Below are 20335 nucleotides of genomic sequence, written 5' to 3'. Positions count from 1 at the left end.
AAGAAAACTCTAGCTTAAAAGAGAGTTTGTCTAGAAATAGCAGCTCAGATAAATTAACCTCAATATTGGGAGCATGTAGAATTCATCGTGATACACGAGGATTGGGCTATGAAAGAATAGACACTCCTGGTATTTGAAAAGAGGTATAATTAGTCAGAGCTAAAGTTTCTTCTTAACCAAAACCTTCCATGGTTGACAAAAGTGAAGTATCTCTACCAACTGCCGACGACGAAAAGACGAAATTCTGTCAAGCTCCAAAGCAAGCACATACACATTCAGGTAACACTAAACATAACTTTTTCCATCATACTAAACATTTTTATATTTGTGGAAAACCATGTCACTTGCAAAGGAATTGTAGATTTCTTAAATGAGATAAAACCATATCTGATTCTGTTAAGATGAAAAGATTTGATGTTTCAAACTGGAGAAAAACTAAGTCTCATAATATCAGTTCTTCCAATATTCCCACAAAGAAGTTTCATAATTATATTGGGTAGAAAAATAAATAAGTTTCTCCAAAAGCTTCTCAGAAATGGGTACCAAAGAAGATAAATAAAGTAACGAGTGCTATCAAGAAGGATCTCCCAGACAAGAGTTCGACAAGGGATAACATCTTAAAAAGGTATGGAATAATTATTGAAAGTTTCAAGGAAGTTGTTAAATTCCTATGCATGATTTTGTTTCGAATACCTTTGGTAAGTAAGATTTTGTTCAGCTCAACAAAACTTGATTGTGTTGGAAGTGCATCCTCACCAAGAAGCTCTTGTAAATGCGGTGAGGATTGCAGAAGAATTAGGGCGCACATATCATGTTGGGTACTTTTTTTATATGTGGAAGCTTTTTGCTTTAGCTAGATTCATCTTATATTCTTGACGAAAGTCAAAAGATGATCATGTGAAAATCGCCTTGTAACATCTTACGTGATTTGTTTGAGACAGTCATTTGATGTAGACTCAGAATGTTTCGTATTGATAGATCACTTGAAAATTGCTTTGAAGCTAATAGTTTGTATGAGACATCTATTGTCGTCTTCCAAGAATGTTTTAATGGTTTAAATGAGAGTTTAGAACAATTGGATATAAGCATAGTATGCGTACTTGCATATATGTAGTCCAAGTCCGGGAACCATGGTATGCATACCCGTGTGCGTACTGGTTGGTTTAGTGAAAGTCCGGGAACCTTGTACGCATACTGATACACGTACTGGCATGAGGTTCAGGTCTGAGAATTTCTGCTCAGTTTGGTGGTATGCGTACCCGTTCGCATACTGGCGAACCCAAACTTAGTCCGACCACTAAGGTATACATACCCGCTTGTATACTTGAGTGGGTTATGTTCTAGAATCGGTTGTGTCATGAACTAATACATTTATATAATAAGGAATGTAATCTTTTGCAAACCGTGGCTATATGTTCATGATTTGATTCGAGTGAATCAAAACCGATTTTGCTTCAATTGTGTCTTATATACTTCTATGAGAATATAGATAATTGAACAACTCTAGAACTAGTTTCATTTGAGTCATTTAAACTAGTTATGTGTTAGATGAATATGGCTAAATACCACATGTATGATTCTTAATTACCTAACTTGATTTGTATTTGAAATTCTTAAGTATAACAGGTTAAAAGCAATAATCAAAGCCATTGGATGTTGGTTTTTATTGTCAAAGAAACTTTTTCATACACTTATGTAACCATTCTTGGTGTAAATCCTTGTGGAAAAGGTTATTCTTCTCTCTAAGCATATCAATTCTTATTTATACAAGATTGTATCTTGGAAAAGATGATCACAATACTTGATCTTCATGATTACATATTGTGTGTTGTTTACCATGAGATAGTTCTAATTTTTTAGTAACACGATCTCATGAGAGACTTTCAATGATTGATCCTTAGCTCGTATCTCTGTGTGGGATTTCTAAAATCAATATATAAATCATTTTCCCTTGAGAATGGTCACTCTTGTTGTTCTTTCGGGAATGCCATTTTATGGGGGAGAATTCTTAAATGAACTTGTGCTTAATAGCTATATCTTTGAGGGGAGAAGCGGTTGTGGAACATGTAAGGGTTAACTTGTATCTTAATAAAATCATTGATGAAGTCACTAAGTTTCGACTCCGTGATATCATTTAAAGTAAAGTTGATATGTTCTCTTTTAGTCATGAATAATCTCTTTGAGAATTTCATTATGATCCCACAATTTTCGTGCCTTTGCCAATTTATATTGACAAAAAGGGGGAGAATTATTTTGTAGTTCACACTACATATACATATGGTTTACGGATCATTATGTAAGGGGGAGTGGTTTTCATTCTGAGAAAGTATTGACTAAGGGGGAGTGATACATATCACCGTAGTATTATTGTCAAAGTTTTAATACAATTGAACTTTGATATTGTGTAATAATACTATGATAGATCTTCAACAAGTACATGATGAACACACGCATGGTTGAAGAACCAAGGAAAACAAGCATGTCGGATTTTGGAGCTGTAATGCTTTTAACGAGTACAATACATATGTAAAATGGTTTTGTCACTAAAATTGACAAAGGGGGAGATTGTTAGAGCATTGCTCGGTTGAACCCACTAGCGTTAGTATGTCAAGTTAGTTATGAATTTTAGTTTCCAAAATGTATTCTTGATTTAGTTTACTAAAGATAGTTTTGGACTAGATTAAGTCTAAGAAGTATAATCGAAGCTATCTTTGAAGGATGAAGTTTGAAGACTACAAGAAGACATCAACAAGGACTTCATCAACAAAGGTATGTGTTAATTGATTTCATTTGGATTCTTGTTCAATTATACCTTTCTAATCTATCAAAATAGATGGTTACTCTATGGAACAATTCCTATGACGGTAAATGTACATTTATGTACATATACTTGAGGTTATTTGATTCACGACTTTGGTGACAATAACCTTTATCCCTATAAAGGATCTCATGTTTTAGTGAATGAGCTTATGAATTCAACGAGCCAAGAATCACTCAATTCCGAGCTATAACGATGAAGTTATGAATGATTTAGTAAAGTAACAATTATAAGTGTTGTTGTAATTGTTACAGTTCGTTAGTAGGAAACAATCCACGAACTAATTGTAACAGTTCACGGACTTGATCCTAATTACGTGACTAGAAGACAATTTTGGTCAAGTTTTTGATGTTTCCTTATCTAGGCAAGATATCTATGTACCCAGTTCACGTAACGACGTAGCTATAGTTCGGAAATATCTTTTGGGTACACATACCCAGTGTGCAAACCCAAAAAATTCTGTTACTCGCGAACTCGGGTTAGTACGCATACCTAGTATGCATACCGAAAAGTTTTATGAACTCCTAAACTCTTTTTTGTCTTAAGGGTATACAAACTCGGTACAAGTACCATGACAAAACACGAACTGGAAGTAAGTACACGCACTAGGTACACGTACTTACTGTTAGAGCACTGCTCGTTCAAACTCGCATGCGTTTCTATCTCAAACATGTTTATCAATGTTAGTGATAAAAACTATAAGTCTTGATTTATAGCCTATTTATAGATGTCTCGGACTAGGACATAGTTTGTGTAGTTGAGCTTAGACTTCACGGCACTTATCACTTGAAGACGAAGAAGTACTAAGGAGAGCTTGTGGAACTTCATCGACAAAAGGTATGTGGAGACTTAAACTCATCTATCACTTGGAAAGTATATTTCTACTCTATCTCCTATATTGATACATAAGTCGTGTTACGATATAGTTTTCTCTATACACATTTGAGATTTTGAGCTGAGTATATCTCGCTCACATATTTCTCGAAATATGTGTTGGTAAGATTTCGCTTCGACCAAGTTCATCTTATATCATGAGAAAATTGTTGAGTAACATCTTATATTGTTAGTGTGATACAATCATTTGGTGTAAGACTTGGAAAGTTTCGATAATGATTATTTCAATATCTTGAAAATTGCTTTGATGCTAATATTGTGTGAAAACGACTATTGTCATTATAGAAGAATGTTTCAATGATTGAAATAAAGAGTTTAGAATCTTGTAACCATCTTTGGATATAAACATAGTATGTTCTCACATTAGTGTATAAGTCCAAAACCGGGATCCTAAAGTATGCATACTTGTGTATATACAAAAAGGTTGTAGGAGATTGGGTAAGTATGCTTACCCGTACGCATACTGGCGGAAGTTCACGTCCGTGAATTTCTGCTGAGTTTGAATACCAAAACCAAACTCATCCGGTTACCTAAAGTACGCGTACCCATTCACATACTGGCGGAAAGTTCACGTTCGTGAATTTCTGCTGATTTTGAAAACTAAAACAAACTCAAATCCGGTTACTTAAGTACGCATACTTAAGTGGTTACTTTCTAAGATTTATCAATAAGGAATGCGATCTTTGCAAACTGTGGCTATAATGTTCATGTATCGATTCGAGTGAATCAAACCGATTTTGCTTCAATTGTGTTCTTGTATATATCCATGAGAATATAACAATTGAACAACTCTTTAACTAGTTTCATTTGAGTCATTTGAACTAGTTATGGTTAAGATGAATAAGTTTGATATGAGAGTAATCATATCGCTAACCTCGGTTAACTATTTGTGAACCAACATGGTGTACACGTTTGGGTACTGTTACATAAACCTAAATGAGGGTACATTTCATTTGTGTGTAACAAGCTAAGTTCGATCTAATGGTTGAAAGATATTAGCTTGGTTGAATCGGGTTTTTCATCTAACGGTGAATATTGAATGCTTTGTTACCAAGGTAATTTGGATTGCAAACCCTGATTTGAAAACTATATAAAGGAGAACTCTAGCAACTGGGAAACCTAATCCCCACACCTCCTGTGTGCTACTAGTTGCATAACTAGAGTCGATTTTCCGTTAACCTTAGGTTTCTTCTCGAAACCCTGTAGGTTAACGACTTGAATACTTCATTGGGATTATGAAGCCAGACCCAACTATTCTCTTTGTAGTTGCGTGATCTGATCTTGCTGTTTCTATCATGATTGAGTGCAATTGTAAAATTGGCTTGATATTTATATCTCCGATAGGAAAGATAGAAAAGTAATCACAAACACCTTCATCTCATCGTTTGTGATTCCACAATAACTTGTTTCGCTAGTCGATTAAGTTTATTGTGAGGTGATTGATAATACTAGGTTGTTCTTTGGGAATATAAGTCTGGTTTATCAATTGGTTCCTGTTCACTTTGATTTATCAAAAGACAGAACAAAAACTCTTGGGTATTTATGTGGGAGACAGATTTATTCAATCCTATAGATTTTTCTGTGTGAGACAGATTTGTTTATCAAGTCTTCTACTTTGGGTCGTAGCAATTCTTAGTTGTGGGTGAGATCAGCTAAGGGAATCAAGTGCGTAGTATCCTGCTGGGATCAGAGACGTAAGGAGCGCACCTGTACCTTGAATCAGTGTGAGATTGATTAGGGTTCAACTACAGTCCAGTTCGAAGTTAATTGGTTGTAGGCTAGTGGTTGTAACGACTTAATACAACGTGGTGTTCAATCTGGACTAGGTCCCGGGGTTTTTCTGCATTTGCGGTTTCCTCGTTAACAAAATTCTGGTCTCTGTGTTATTTCTTTTCCGCATTATATTTTGTATAATTGAAATATCACAGGTTGTGCATTAAGATCAATCAATTAGAATATCCAACCTTTCGTTGTTGATTTACATTGATTGACACTTGAACATTGGTCTTTGGTACCGTTCAAGTAATTCCTCTTATATTCAATCAGGCTCGCAGATTTCTATTTGCTGATTGAATTAAGAGTTAGAGATATTAAAATTTTTGATATACTTTATTCTAGATTGAGTCTGACTGTCTAGTTGATTCTCTATAAAGTATATTGAAGTAAGTCCTCTCAGATTTCCAAACGAATTGTTAGTTGTGGTTGTTATACCCCCGCATTTTCAATTGGTATCAGAGCAGGCAAACACCTTAAAGACCTTACAAGTCTGTGTTTGTAGCAATCTGATATGGACAGAGGTGTTATCTCAATAAATGTACCACCAGATCCAGGGATTCCAGAAGTCACTTCCATGTCTGATTTAATTAAATACATATAAGAAACTCTTTCTGAACCTCCACTAGGATTAAAATCCCTTGAAGTTTTTTCAGGAATTGAAAAAAAACTTGAAAGCCTATCTTCTGATGTTGATCTTTATCTCCAGAATGAACAAGAATATCTTGACAGGCTAAATCAAGTTATGATGAATGATAGTCATGTTGAGGTTGATATTGATTTGTTAATCAGTAAGAGCAATGCTTCTCCTCTGTGTAATCCAAACAGTTGTAACAAACTAAATGATTTACAAAGAGTTTAAATCTCAGTCATATGAGTACATCACCTTAAGGCATGAATTGATTCAGGGATCAATTCCTGACACTTCCTATCAAGATGGTAGTATTGTCTTCTTTCATGAAGAAGTTAGGATGTCTCTTTTTAAGAAAAGAGTTTCCCTTCACAGTACTAAAAACTATCTGTTGAAACTGTTATTTATAAGTTGGAAAACAGGAAATCAAAAACTCAATTTTCTTTGGGTTCTCTTGAAGTTCCTTGATAAACTTATAAAAACAATGTTCTGGGTTTCTCTCGTTGTTGAAGTTTGTAAGAGTTTTTGGAAAGAAACCATTTCTTGGTGTCATGGCACTCAAGAATAGTTCACACTGTGTTTTGGTGTCCACACGTCTCAGCTCAAGTGGTTTATTTGTTGAGTCTCCACTCCAAATATCTTATTTTAGTTATCCAAACGAGTCCCTCTTGCACATGTGTGGCTCACACTACTTGAAATCAGTTCCCCTACATTTTAATATTCCAAAACGCACCCGAACCGGCTCAAGTCCACCGCTTGACACATTTAAAGAAAAGATTCTCTTTGGTTTCTTCTCCTTCTTCTTCTTCATCTCTTTTCATTCGCAAACGAAGAAAAAAATCAATTGTTCACGAACTTTTGGTTCCCTTAACCTCAATTCTCAACTGTTTTGAGCGTTCTTGGGCTCTTTTTTTATCACAACAAGAAATTACATCACGGGTTGGCACTTTGTTTGTGTTTCATTGCAGTTCCGGAAGTCTACCATTTGCATCAGTTCATGTACTCAACTGAAACTCTTGTTTTGAAGCTCAAGAACAGTCATACTCTGTTCCAGTACACCTCTTGTGCAGCCGTTCGGGTACCCAAGTAAGTTTTTCCTTTCTTTTCCGTTGCATCTATGGCACATAGGAGGCGAACTAGTCAGGGAGAAAACTCAAGAGGACAAGATAGGGATGAATCCTCTTATGATCCTAATATATGTGCTAGGTTTGTCAACTCGCAGATCGTTTCCTCTATTTGGAGTATAAGAACAAACAACCAATCTTTGAAAGATACTATAATGAATCAGAGATTGGGATACAAGGTTTAACTGATTTTTTCAAAATACACAAATGGGGAATCATTCACAAACCCTTAGGAACTGCTCGTATTGAGATGATTGTACAGTTTTATGCCAATATTCATGATACGGACCCAACCAATTGCATGTTTAAGTCTATGGTAGGAGGTATTACTTTCACTGTGGATCGTTATGTTATTGGATATCTGCTAGATTTAACTCATGTTGGTAATGCTCGATTTCCTCCTCTTGAGAATGAAATATTGACTCCTCAAGTGATGTAAAATCGTCTCTTCAATAGAGATGTCTCTCGGAGAGATGGCAAGATTTTTGTTGGAGGTGCTGAATTGTTCCTCAAAGTCGCTGCAAAACTTATTATGGCCTATATGATGCCAAGCACGATTGACAACAGTCTCTGGACAAGGTCTCTTGCTGAATTTATCTGTTATATTGTTGAAGAGAGAGACGTTGATTTCTGTGAACTTATTGTTAATCAGATGATAAGTATGAAACAGACTTCAAAGAAAACTCTAGGATTTCCTTGTCTCATTTCAAGGATTTGCAGTCACTTTAATATTGCTCCTTTTGGAACTGAGATTGATGGTCCAAAGGTTCTGAGTAGGGCTAACATCAAAAAGATGAAGCAATCTTCAACCAGTACCCCAGCAAGTACCTCTGCCGCTACAAACTCCGAGCTTGCTCGCCTTCAAGATGAAGTTGACTGCATCAAAGAGCAGTTGGAGTATGTTGAAGCAGAAAATCCAAATCTAATCGAGAAGTTTTATGAAATTGCTAGAGATTATTATGGGAGGAGAGATTTATCTCTGCTTTAGTAACTCTACTACTTTATTTATCTCTTAAAATTCTTATTGACATTAATAGTTGTAATAAGTTTTATGGTATTTTAACTTTGAATGTTTTCCTTCAGTTAAAATTTGCTAAATATGAAAAGTCATAAGAAGTACAGATGAACTTGTTCAAAAGTTATCTCTATTATATCGGTATGAAAGTATTGATAGAAGATAGAATGAACTTTTGACATTACAAAAGTTAAAACCTTTTATGTCATTGTTTTGATGGAAGAAAGGATAAAACTTTTGTTTACAAGGATTAAGTCTATTATATGTCATTGTGCAAATATTGATGGAAAATAGAATGAATCCTTGTCTATTCCGCAGTATTGGTCGATCTCCGATCCACATTTTTGTGCATATACTGTGTTGCTCCATAATTTTTCTTATGTTTGAGCATGACCAATTGAATTGATCATTCTCTTGTGGTAAGTTTAGTTGTTGCTCCGTAAGTTCTCTTATGACGAGCATGACCAATTGAATTGATCACTTTTGTGGTTAATTTAGTTGTGTAATTCCAATTGAATTAATCATGGGTTTTCTTGTAGTTAATTTAGTTGTGCATTTCGATTGAACGAGTCATGAATTTTTGTGGATAATTCAATTGAATACGTTGGACTCAAATTCATGTTTTCATGTGATTTGGTTATGTCCAAAGAAATCCTTCTTTTCTCGTGAAAGTAAGTTCGCGTTTGTGGTTTTTTCGGGAATGACATTTTATGGGGGAGAGTTCTTTTTGAACTTGTGCTTAATTGCCAAATATTTTTGGGGAGTGCGACTGTGGAATATTATAGGGGTTATCTTGTATCTTTATAAACTCCTTGATGAATGCATTTAGCTTCGACTTTATGATGGCATCTAAATAAGTTGATATGGTATTATCTTTTGGTCATGAAGTATCTCTATGAAAATTTCATGAGGATCCCGCTAGTTTTCGTACCTTTGCCAATTTATATTGACAAAAAGGGGGAGAATTAATGTGCAGTGTGATACTACAAATACATATGGTTTACAGATCATTATGTAAGGGGGGTGGTTTTCATGTCGAGATGAAGTATTGACTAAGGGGGAGCGATACATATCACCATAGTATTGTTGTCAAAGTTGTGATACAATTGAACTTTGATGTTCTGTAATAATACTATGACACTGTATAACGATGATTGAGAGCATTTGTTTTCTCATTATTATTGTTACGGATCTTCAACAAATATGATGCTGAACTTACAACCTTTAGGATCATGGAGTAATTGGAAGTGACGAAGATTTCGAGTCACGTTGAAGATGCCAAGGAGATTAGTATTTGGATGAGAAGCTAAAATTTTTATTTATTTTTTAATCCATATGTATTTATAGTTTTGTCACTAAAATTGACAAAGGGGGAGATTGTTAGAGCACTGCTCGGTCATTTGGAATGCAATCTTTGCAAACCTTGGCTATAATGTTCATGTATCGATTCGAGTGAATCAAACCGATTTTGCTTCAATTGTGTTCTTGTATAAATCCATGAGAATATAGCAATTGAACAACTCTTTAACTAGTTTCATTTGAGTCATTTGAACTAGTTATGGTTAAGATGAATAAGGTTGATATGAGAGTAATCATATGGCTAACCTCGGTTACCTATTTGTGAACCAACATGGTGTACAAGTTTAGGTACGGTTACATAAACCTAAATGAGGGTACATTTTATTCGTGTCTAAGAATCTAAGTTCGATCTAACGGTTAAAAGATATTAGCTTGGTTGAATCAGGTTTTTCATCTAACGGTGAATATTGAATGCTTTGTTACCAAGGTAACTTGGATTGCAAACCCTGGTTTGAAAATTATATAAAGGAGAACTCTAGCAACTGGGAAACCTAATCCCCACACCTCTTGTGTGCTACTAGTTGCATAACTAGAGTCGATTCTCCTTTAAGGTTTCTTCTCGAGACTCTGTAGGTTAACGACTTGAAGACTTCATTGGGATTGTGAAGCAAGACCCAACTATTCTCTTTGTAGTTGCGTAATCTGATCTTGTTGTTTCTATCGTGATTGAGTGCAATTGTAAAATTGGCTTGAGATTTATATCTCCGATAGGAAAGATAGAAAAGTAATCACAAACACCTTCATCTCATCGTTTGTGATTCCACAATAACTTGTTTCGCTAGTCGATTAAGTTTGTTGTGAGGTGATTGATAATACTAGGTTGTTCTTCGGGAATATAAGTCTGGTTTATCAATTGGTTCTTGTTCACCTTGATTTATCAAAAGACAGAACAAAAACTCTTGGGTATTTATGTGGGAGACAGATTTATTCAATCCTATAGATTTTTCTGTGTGAGACAGATTTGTTTATCAAGTCTTCGAATTTGGGTCGTAGCAATTCTTAGTTGTGGGTGAGATCAGCTAAGGGAATCAAGTGCGTAGTATCCTGCTGGGATCAGAGACATAAGGAGCGCAATTGTACCTTGAATCAGTGTGAGATTGATTAGGGTTAAACTACAGTCCAGTTCGAAGTTAATTGGTTGTAGGCCAGTGGTTGTAACGGCTTAATACAGCGTGGTGTTCAATCTGGACTAGGTCCCGGGGTTTTTCTGCATTTGCGGTTTCCTCGTTAACAAAATTCTGGTCTCTGTGTTATTTCTTTTCCGCATTATATTTTGTTATATAATTGAAATATCACAGGTTGTGCATTAAGATCAATCAATTAGAATATCCAACCTTTCGTTGTTGATTTACATTGATTGACACTTGAACATTGGTATTTGGTACCGTTCAAGTAATTCCTCTTATATTCAATCGGTCTCGCAGATTTCTATTTGCTGATTGTGGATTGAATTCATAGTTAGAGATATTAAACTCTTTGATATACTTTATTCTATATTGAGTATGACTGTCTAGTTGATTCTCTAGAAAGTATATTGGAGTAAGTCCTCTCAGATTGCCAAACGAATTGTTAGGTGTGGTTGTTAGACCCCCGCATTTTCTTTTACCATGTCGAATATTTTCAAATGCATCAAAATTAATTTTATGAGATTACCGGCATTTGAACAACTCTCTATAAAAACATATTTAGACATATTTGATCATATTGCAACTTATGGTTTTGACTCAAGACTAAAGTTATAAAGTGTTACATGAAAATGATTAAGCTTTTTAGTTCGTCTGGCTAGTTTCGGATAACCTTTCATGAACAATTCATTGTACACGAAAGTATATATTTTGTTGTGTTAATCTCAAAACAAAGATTCATCTAACGGTGGATATTGATTGCTTGATTCCAAAGTTACCTTATCTTAAAGCTAAATCAACCTTTGTTTTGAAAGTATGTATAAGGAGAACCTAAGCAACTGGGATCTTTGAATCCCCGATACTTTTCTTGTGTGTCCTAGTTGTAAACTAGAGTCGTCCTCTCCTTTAAATCGTTTTAGGTTTAGCGACTAAAAAGACTTCGCTTAGGGATTCGTGAAGACGGGCCCAACTATCTATATCTTGATACTTTGTTCATCCTAATCTTGCTACTGATTGTTGAGTATCACTCCGATCAGGCAACATTTATAAAAATCGCAAAGTTTCTTCGTCCCAGACTTTGTGATTCCACATGTATATTCCTCAATAACGATTCTTAATTGAAATCGGAGTAGGAGTTACTTGTGAGGTGAATAATAATCTAGGATGCTCTTCGGGAGTCGTAAGTACTGGATTTTGAGGTTTGCTAGACTTTGTTTATTGCAAACGATTTCCTATCTCACCTTGATCTTTGATCAAAACGGAAATCACATATATGCTTAATTGTGGGAGGCAGATTGGCTTAAAGTCTTCAATTGAGTTGAAGCAACTCTTAGGCTATAAAGGACGTCAGCTAAGGGAATTAATTGCGCAGAGTCTTATGGGATTCAAGAGGCGTAAGGAGTGTGACTGTAACTGAATCGCTGTGACGGTAGATTTGGTCTCAATTACATTTAATTCTGAAGTTTTGACAGTAGGCTAGAGTCTGTAGCAGCTTAATACAGTTTTGTGTTCAAATCTGGACAAGGTCCCGGGTTTTTCTGCATTTGCAGTTTCCTCGTTAACAAATTTTTTGGTGTATGTGTTATTTCTTTTTCCGAATTATATTGTTTATCTTAATAATTAAAACATCACAGGTTGTACGTAAATCAATCAAAGTATCTACTCTATCGTAATTGTTGGATACGACTTGATTGATCTTGGATATTGACCTTTGAAATCGTCCAAGTACTCTCACAGCATAATCAGGTTCACGAACTTGTCTCCGTTTACATATTGATTGTGAGAGAAAGAGATATAAACTCTTCTTATAATTCCTGATTGAGATTCATTACGTTGTAACTCTCGGAATTGTAACTGAGTTTAGTCCATACAGGTTGCCTAAGAAAAAGTTGGTGGTGTACTTTGGTACCCGACATTTTCAGTTACTGTTTTTCAATCTTTACAGCTAGAAAATGATGAACTACTAATCGAAATCGGGTTTTCCGAAATCGAATTTTTGTCTCAAAAATCATATCCATTAATGATTATTCTTAGCCATAGATTAAAAAATAGTACCAACGACTTGGTTGTCGAACATTACGATCTAGCAGTAAAAGTTACTTTCAGTTTTTTTGACATTACAGAGTCGTCAATGGTTAAGTTGAAGATACAGATTTCTAACGGTAAACACCTCCATGGCTAGAAATAAGAACGACCTACGACTAGATTTTTTGAGAGAAAAATTAGATTTTGAATATCCAGTTGTGGCTAGAAGTTTATCATTTTCTAGCCTTAGAAATATTTATAGGTAGGAAAATTAAATATGACCTAGCATGACAAATCTGAAAATGAAAGTGTCTTCGCTAAATAAATAATCAGATAATAAAACCAAAAAATAAACAATAAAAAAACTTTTGTAGAACCAATAAAATAAATATATATAAAAATAAACTCTTGAAGGGGCTACTTAGACATTTGCCTTACATCAGAACGTCCCTTTGCCACATTCTAGACAACAAAATCCTAGAAATGCTCTTAAAGGAAAACTTGACCCCAGAAAAACAGATTTCCGCATTAAGGCCAGAATCGTTTTAGCTGGTACAAAATATATAGGCACATAGAGACGGTCCTTGGCAATGGAGCTAAAACTTTTGGCCCTAACCCTGGCAAACAAGCAAAAGGAATTTGAATTCCCTGAGCAAGGACCACAATATCTCTAGAGACGGTCCTTGGCAATGGACCATGGTTCTATGCTTCTTGTTTACTCTTCTGAAATGCTAGTGGACTTGAGGAAAGTAATTTGAACTGCGCATATGGGTGAAAGCCACGTAGCATATGGAATAAATATTTGAAATGAAGATCCTAACGATATTTGTTCACGCTAAGAAGTTTATGATGATTTAAAAGATAACATAAGTTTGGAACAATATTGTAAGCTTTAAGCTTTCGTTTAAATGATGCTTATGCTTCATTAGGTTTTGTTTTTCCCTCTCATGTTCAAACATCAAGTCCCTACAAAATAAAAACTTCATCTAGTGTTTTATAGTTTCCGGTCCACCATTTGAAAGTTTGATTATGCTGTTACCATTAAAAAGCAAAGTTAACAGCAAACAAAAATAAATCTAATAAAAAATCAACAGACGGTTAAAGAAACATAATTGATACTAAATCCTATGGTGTTACAAATCCAATAAATCATGTGCTCGAGATCGTTTTGTTTTATATAAATTCAGCAACTCCTTTGAAATTTGGTATCCTCTATTTTGATCAAGTACAAAGGTCTGAACTAATAAATATTCAAACAGTAAGTTCTTACACGCAAGAAGACCCCAATTTATCTAACAGTAAGAATTGTGCATTAACCCCACGAACATAATAATAGAATTTGTTCGATAAATTTTAAACTCTCATAACCTTTGCAATATTAAAAAAATGGATTATAATCTTAAAATGGTAAAGAAAATTTTGCAAATGGATGATTTCAAATTGGATTATAAAGGGGAAATTAGAAAAGTGATTATATTTGCTTCAACTTAGGGACATCTAAGAGTAAGCAACATAATTAATAATGTTAGTTGAACAAACAAATCAGTTTTCTCTAATATTCCCGTTAATTTTTCTCTCTCAATGTAGGGTTTTTCAGATTTAAAATTCAAACATTAAGACTATTTCATTTCATATAAAGCGTATGAGCAATTTGAATTTAGTTAGTCACTTACGTGTTTGTATTATAAAAGGTAAAATTTACTTATTAATTAATAAGAAATTATCTCTAGTAACCCCTTTTCTTTAGTTGTTGTACCAAGATAACCAATTGGCGCCCATTCAGCTTGAAATGAGTTTGGACCCTATTAGATAATCATCACCATCATCCTACTTTAGTCGCCTGGTGAGGAGATTTTGTTTTTCCGGAAAACGTGTCATTTGTCCAAATATTTTTAAAACATGACTCAAATGGACGAGTAAAAATTAGTATGAGTGAAATGGACAAAAATAGTTTAGCAAGGATGAAACTGGATTCATCCTGGCTTAAATTTAAAATATAACGAGGATGAAACTGGATGCATCCTGTGTAAATTAAAAAATAAGAAAAAGTATTTAAAAATTGGCAGGATAAAACTGTTTACATTCTGACTATTTTTACATTTTTGTCCATTTAAACAGTATCAAAATCTAAGTGTCCTTTTAACCCAGAAATTATTAATTTTGATCTTTTTAACCAATTTTGTGTTGTTTTTTCAAGCCATTGCCGTGGTGGTCGGGATGGGTCCATTTGTTCCCATTCTTGGTGTACAAGGTAGAATGCCTCAACGGAAATAACCAATCAATGGCCCATTATGATGAAATTTTGAAAACAAATTCGGTTTGATGCGCTTTAATTTATCATCATTGTATATGTTTACAAAATTTTGAGTTTACAAGCAAGAGTATAAACACCCTAAGTAGAGTGAAAACTCTGACAGAGTATAGCACTACGTAACTAGAGTGAAAACCCTGCACTATGTTCCTAGAGTGAAGGCCAGGTCCAAACAAAAGTTATGATCTATGGGCTTCTAACGTCCGATGATCAATTTTTCGAGAAATGGGCGGTTACGGTCCCGCTATTCGTATGAAGTATGATTTTAGGTATACTGAAATCTTATTAGAGCAACTGCAGTGGTGCGATTAAAACCAAAGATCAAAGATCAAAAAAAAGACCAAAATTTGGGTTTAGTCCGTGTTGTGACGCAACGGTACATGATTAAAATTTCATCAGGCGGACTTTAGAAGTCCGTCCCATTTTTTTTTGTAAAATTTCATCAGGCGGACTTTAAAAGTCCGCCCCATTTTTTGTAAATTTCATCAGGCGGACTTTAAAAGTCCGCCCCATTTTTTGTTTCATCAGGCGGACTTTAAAAGTCCGCCCCATTCTTTGCAACTTTCATCAGGCGGACTTTCTCATTCTTTTTTTTTATTTAATTAAAATTTCATCGGGCGTAATTTAAATCTCCGCCCGTTAACAAGCGTACTTTAATTTACGCCCAGCAACAAGCGTACTTTAAATTTACGCCCGACTATATTAGAATTTGGGATTTGGTCGCGACCATATTTGGTCTGGAATTTGATCTTTGGTTGGGATTTGATCTTTACTCCGTCCCACTGTGTTACGATCTCATCCCAAATTTTTGGTTATACTCGCCCACTGTGGATGCTCTTAAGCATATTAAATAAAAACAAAAAAGGATGTGAAATAACAAAATCAGAAATTTCCTTAACTAATTTTTTCTAATGGAAAATTTACCCTTTACGTATTAGTGTTAGTAATTTGGATTAGTGATTGAAACTTTTGTTTAGTGATTAAGATAATTTTCAGAATTATAAAGGTTTGTTTAGATGAAAAAATTTGGGGAAAAAAAAATCAAAATTTTTATTGAGAAGGAGAAAGTGAGAAAAATTTTCTTCTTGATTCAATGGAGGATGATGAGGGTCATTCTTCATCTAAAAAACCCAGGAAAATACATATCAGCTACAACAATGATCCAGAGATGGCTGATTTCTTAGATTATGAGAATGATTTTACACAAACTCAAACTCAAGATGATGATTTTTTATGAGCCAAATCCAGATGATGAATACATAGATGAGGAACCCAATGCTTCTAACACAGATGTACACTTCTATATTATGTTTAATCTCACTTTTGTAGCTTGAAATCATCAAAAAATTGTATTTTTCATCATGGTTCGGCGAACTAGGACTATGTTCGGCTTAAAAATATTAGCCGAACCCACTAAATTGATGAACAGTTCGGCTAGCTGAATTTGTTAGCATTATACGCCGAACCTTTATTTTCCAACTTCCAACCTATTTGCAAGATCCTAGTTCGGCTTATATTAAAGTCTAATAACAAGCCGAACTTATTCCTGAGAGTTAGGTTCGGTTCTCACTCTAAATATCATATCAGCCGAACTATATATTTTTCCAAGTTCGGCTCATATTCAAAAAATCACATCAGCCGAACATGATACTGATTTTCCATGAAACACTTAAGTTCATACACATTTAGAGGTTGTTCTAGGCTTTTTATTACATATGTTTTCTATTGTGCAGCCTTTTTATAGGATGAACCAAACAAAAAAGGTGGAAATTACTGAAAGTGTTAAGAAAGTGAAGTCTAATAATGGAGAATACCAAGGTCCATATTAAACTCATTAAAATCAATTAGATCTTGTCTTCAACTTCAAGAGAATGAAAATACAAACACAACGCAAAAAGAATGAGGTCATCCGACATCGGACGAAAAAGTTATGGCAAAACAAGATCGAAAAACTTGAGTGTGCAAAGAGAAGGTTCGGCTGATAACTCAACAACACGAGCTAGCCGAACCTAGAGCCTGCAAATCAATATTTTCGAAGTGTTTACAAAGAGAGGTTCGGCTTGAAAGTGATATAATCGAGTCAGCCGAACCTGACAACCACCTGGGGTAAATTTCACTTCTCAGGTTCGGCCGGGAAGGTTTGCAAGGTATTAGCCAAACCTGACACTGTTCTGGGACGTATTCAATACACATTTTGGGGTTCGGATAAAAATTGACATTTACGGTTTATCCGAACTGTTCATAGACACTTTCAGGGTAAAATTTCAAGAACAGTTCGGCTCAAAGCTCAACTCAATTATCAGCCGAACCCGCTACTGTAACCGCCAAAAACCCTAAGTTTTTAGCAATTTAACCCATTCAATCCATGAAAAACAACAAATAAAAGATTGGGTTTGTAGGGAATACCTTCTTATCCTCATTTCAGTATTTGGAGCTTCAAATGGTTGAATTTCGGATTCAATTTCTGGTCCAATTATAGTTTTCACACCTTCATCTTCAATTGGTTCTTCTTCTTTAATTCATGGATTGGAAAAGGATTTAGAACACTTGACGTTTTCTTTTTTCTTTGTACGATCCATTATATTGTTCAATTTAACCGATGATCGAATTTTCACGAATCGATAATTAATTACAGTGATGAAAAAAAATATTCTGAGAGAAAAGGAAGGTGGTTTGGATGGAGGAAGAAGAAGAGATGTTTAGGATAGTTTATTTTTTGATTTTAGGTTCAAGGGTATATAGGTAATTGAACTACCCAATAGACACCCCTTATAAGGTCACCTAGGATGGGAAAACTATTTTGTATGCCTTAAAAGTTTTTGGTATGCCTAAAATCATAGTTCATTCGTATTTCCCCGTAACTTCATTTTTTGAAGTATGCGGCATACACTTGAGTCCATTTTTGTGGACATTCCTACAAAAGTGTATATTAGAAATGTTATTTTGATTGATCATCTAGTCAACAAAACAAACAACCCTATTACCATCCATGTTAAGGATCTCGGCCTCGTTATGTAACTCCTAAAATTAAATCAGTGGCGAACTAAAACATCACGTGCGCCTTCATTAATGAGTACGCTCAAAATGGACTCCATATTCCTCCATCACATGGTCGCAAGAAAAATAAAGGTTTTAGTCCAGTTTCGTGGAGCTCTTTGTGTTCTCCTAAAGAGGAAGGTGGATTAGCTTTTAGAAACCTTGAATCATATAACAAAGCTCTCATGATTAAATTAGCATGGAGATTGTGTACAGAGGATGACAAGCCTTGGACTCAAATCATGAAGGCCAAGTATTCCCCTTACTGCAGTTTTCTCCATCTTCAAGATACACACAACAACAGTTCTTGGATATGGAAAGGTCTTGAACTAGGGTTGCAATATGTTAGACAGTATCATAGATGGGATGTTAGGTGTGGCACAAAATTTTTAGTTTGGTATGACAAGTGGGTGAGAGGCCTAGATACACCACCGCTTCCTAAAGATAACTATTCAAAATCAATTAAAATAGTCCATGTTTCAGACCTTATGTTACAAAATCCTAAAAGATGGAATAGACAGATAATTCAAAAAGTGTTTCCAGAAGAAACTGCAGAGCTTATCTTAAAAATGCCTTTGGTTCAGTTTGGTTGTGATAAGTTAATTTGAGAGTTAACTAAAACAGGATAATTCACTATTAAAGCTACCTATAATGAGTTAGTGAAACAGTCAAGAAATACTACTACTCATACCAATAGTAATATTTCTGCTAAAGTGTGGAAGTGTCTCTGGAAGATGAATGTTCCACACAAAGTCAAGTTGTTCATCTGGAAATGTATGAAAGATATAGTGCCAACAAAATCAAAACTACATACATATAAGCATGATGTAAATCCAATATGTTCCAGATGTATGCAGGAAGAGGAAACTTTGAAACACCTACTTATAGAGTGTGATCATTCTAGATCAGTTTGGTTAAGAATGAATATTAATCTTTCTTCTTTACAAGATCAGCAGATTCAGGTGAAGAATTGGATAGTTTCTTGGTTTTTTAGTAGCACCTCAAAGATAGATAATACTACAAATACTTGGATCACAACAGCTATGGTAACTGCCCGGTACATTTGGAAGAACAGATGCTTAAAGGGGTTTGAAAACAAAAATTCTAATATACACTCCACAGTCTTTTCTATTAATCACATGATTAATCAATGTGTGGTAACCAAAGAAATTCCTACTGCTCGGTAAGTTATTCACTGGTCTCCACCACAAAATGATGTTCTTAAAATTAATATGGATGCTTCATTTGATAGTGATAACTCTTATATTGGTGTTGATTTAATTATTCGCAACTCTGCAGGAAACTGTGAAGGCATCACAGGTAGAGTCTTCAATGGAGGAATAGATCCAGAACAGGCAGAATGTCTAGCCTTTAGAGAATCCATTTGTTGGGCTAGAGAACTGAACCTTTCGAAAGTTTTGTTTGAAGGAGACTGTGTAAATATGATCAACTCACTAAAGAATGCCAAATCCTCAGTTAATTGGATGAATGATGGTATTGTAAATGAAATAAGACGCCTACTATCCTGGTTTTCTTGGTCTAGTGCTAACTATGTTCAAAGACAACTAAACAATGTGGCACATGTAATAGCAAACAACGCAAGAAATGGCAAACTTTCGTTTGATTATCAATGTAACTTTCCTGGAATATTTTTGGAACAAATCAGGAAGGATCAATGTCAAGCCAGTTTAAGTTACTTGTAATTCTTTTCTTTAATACAAGTTGTTGTTTGCATCAAAAAAAAAAAAATTCCTCCACCACCACATGAAGTTAGTGTATTTTTCAAATATTAGGAATTAAGGTCTTAAAAAAACATGCCACACGACACTAACTGATGGCAAAAATGAAATCTCATTTATATCAAATCTCCCTCCCCAGTCCCCACCATAGCACTTAGTTGCTCTTTCCAACTAACGTGGCGGCACTATTCAAGTCGTTCTTCCCTCCTCCATGAGGCTTGACCTTGGCCAAAAGATAATTTGCAGGATACAAACTATATTTTGCTACTCCCTCCGTTCCTTTTTAATAGGCTGGTTTCTATAAATAAACGTTTCAGAAAAATAGACTGGTTTCCTAATTGAGAAAGTCAAATGTTATTTTAATTTTTGGGACCACTTTTCTCTTTAATTTTTTTTGATGACAAGTGTCATGATGACCACTTTCAATGATTAGTTCTCTTAATTTCCTTAAATTTCTCTAAAAACAAAACCAGCTTATTAAAAAAG

The sequence above is a fragment of the Papaver somniferum genome, chromosome 8, assembly GCF_003573695.1.
Source record: "Papaver somniferum cultivar HN1 chromosome 8, ASM357369v1, whole genome shotgun sequence".
NCBI classification, from domain to species: domain Eukaryota; kingdom Viridiplantae; phylum Streptophyta; class Magnoliopsida; order Ranunculales; family Papaveraceae; genus Papaver; species Papaver somniferum.
Note: the sequence above shows the minus strand (reverse complement) of the source record.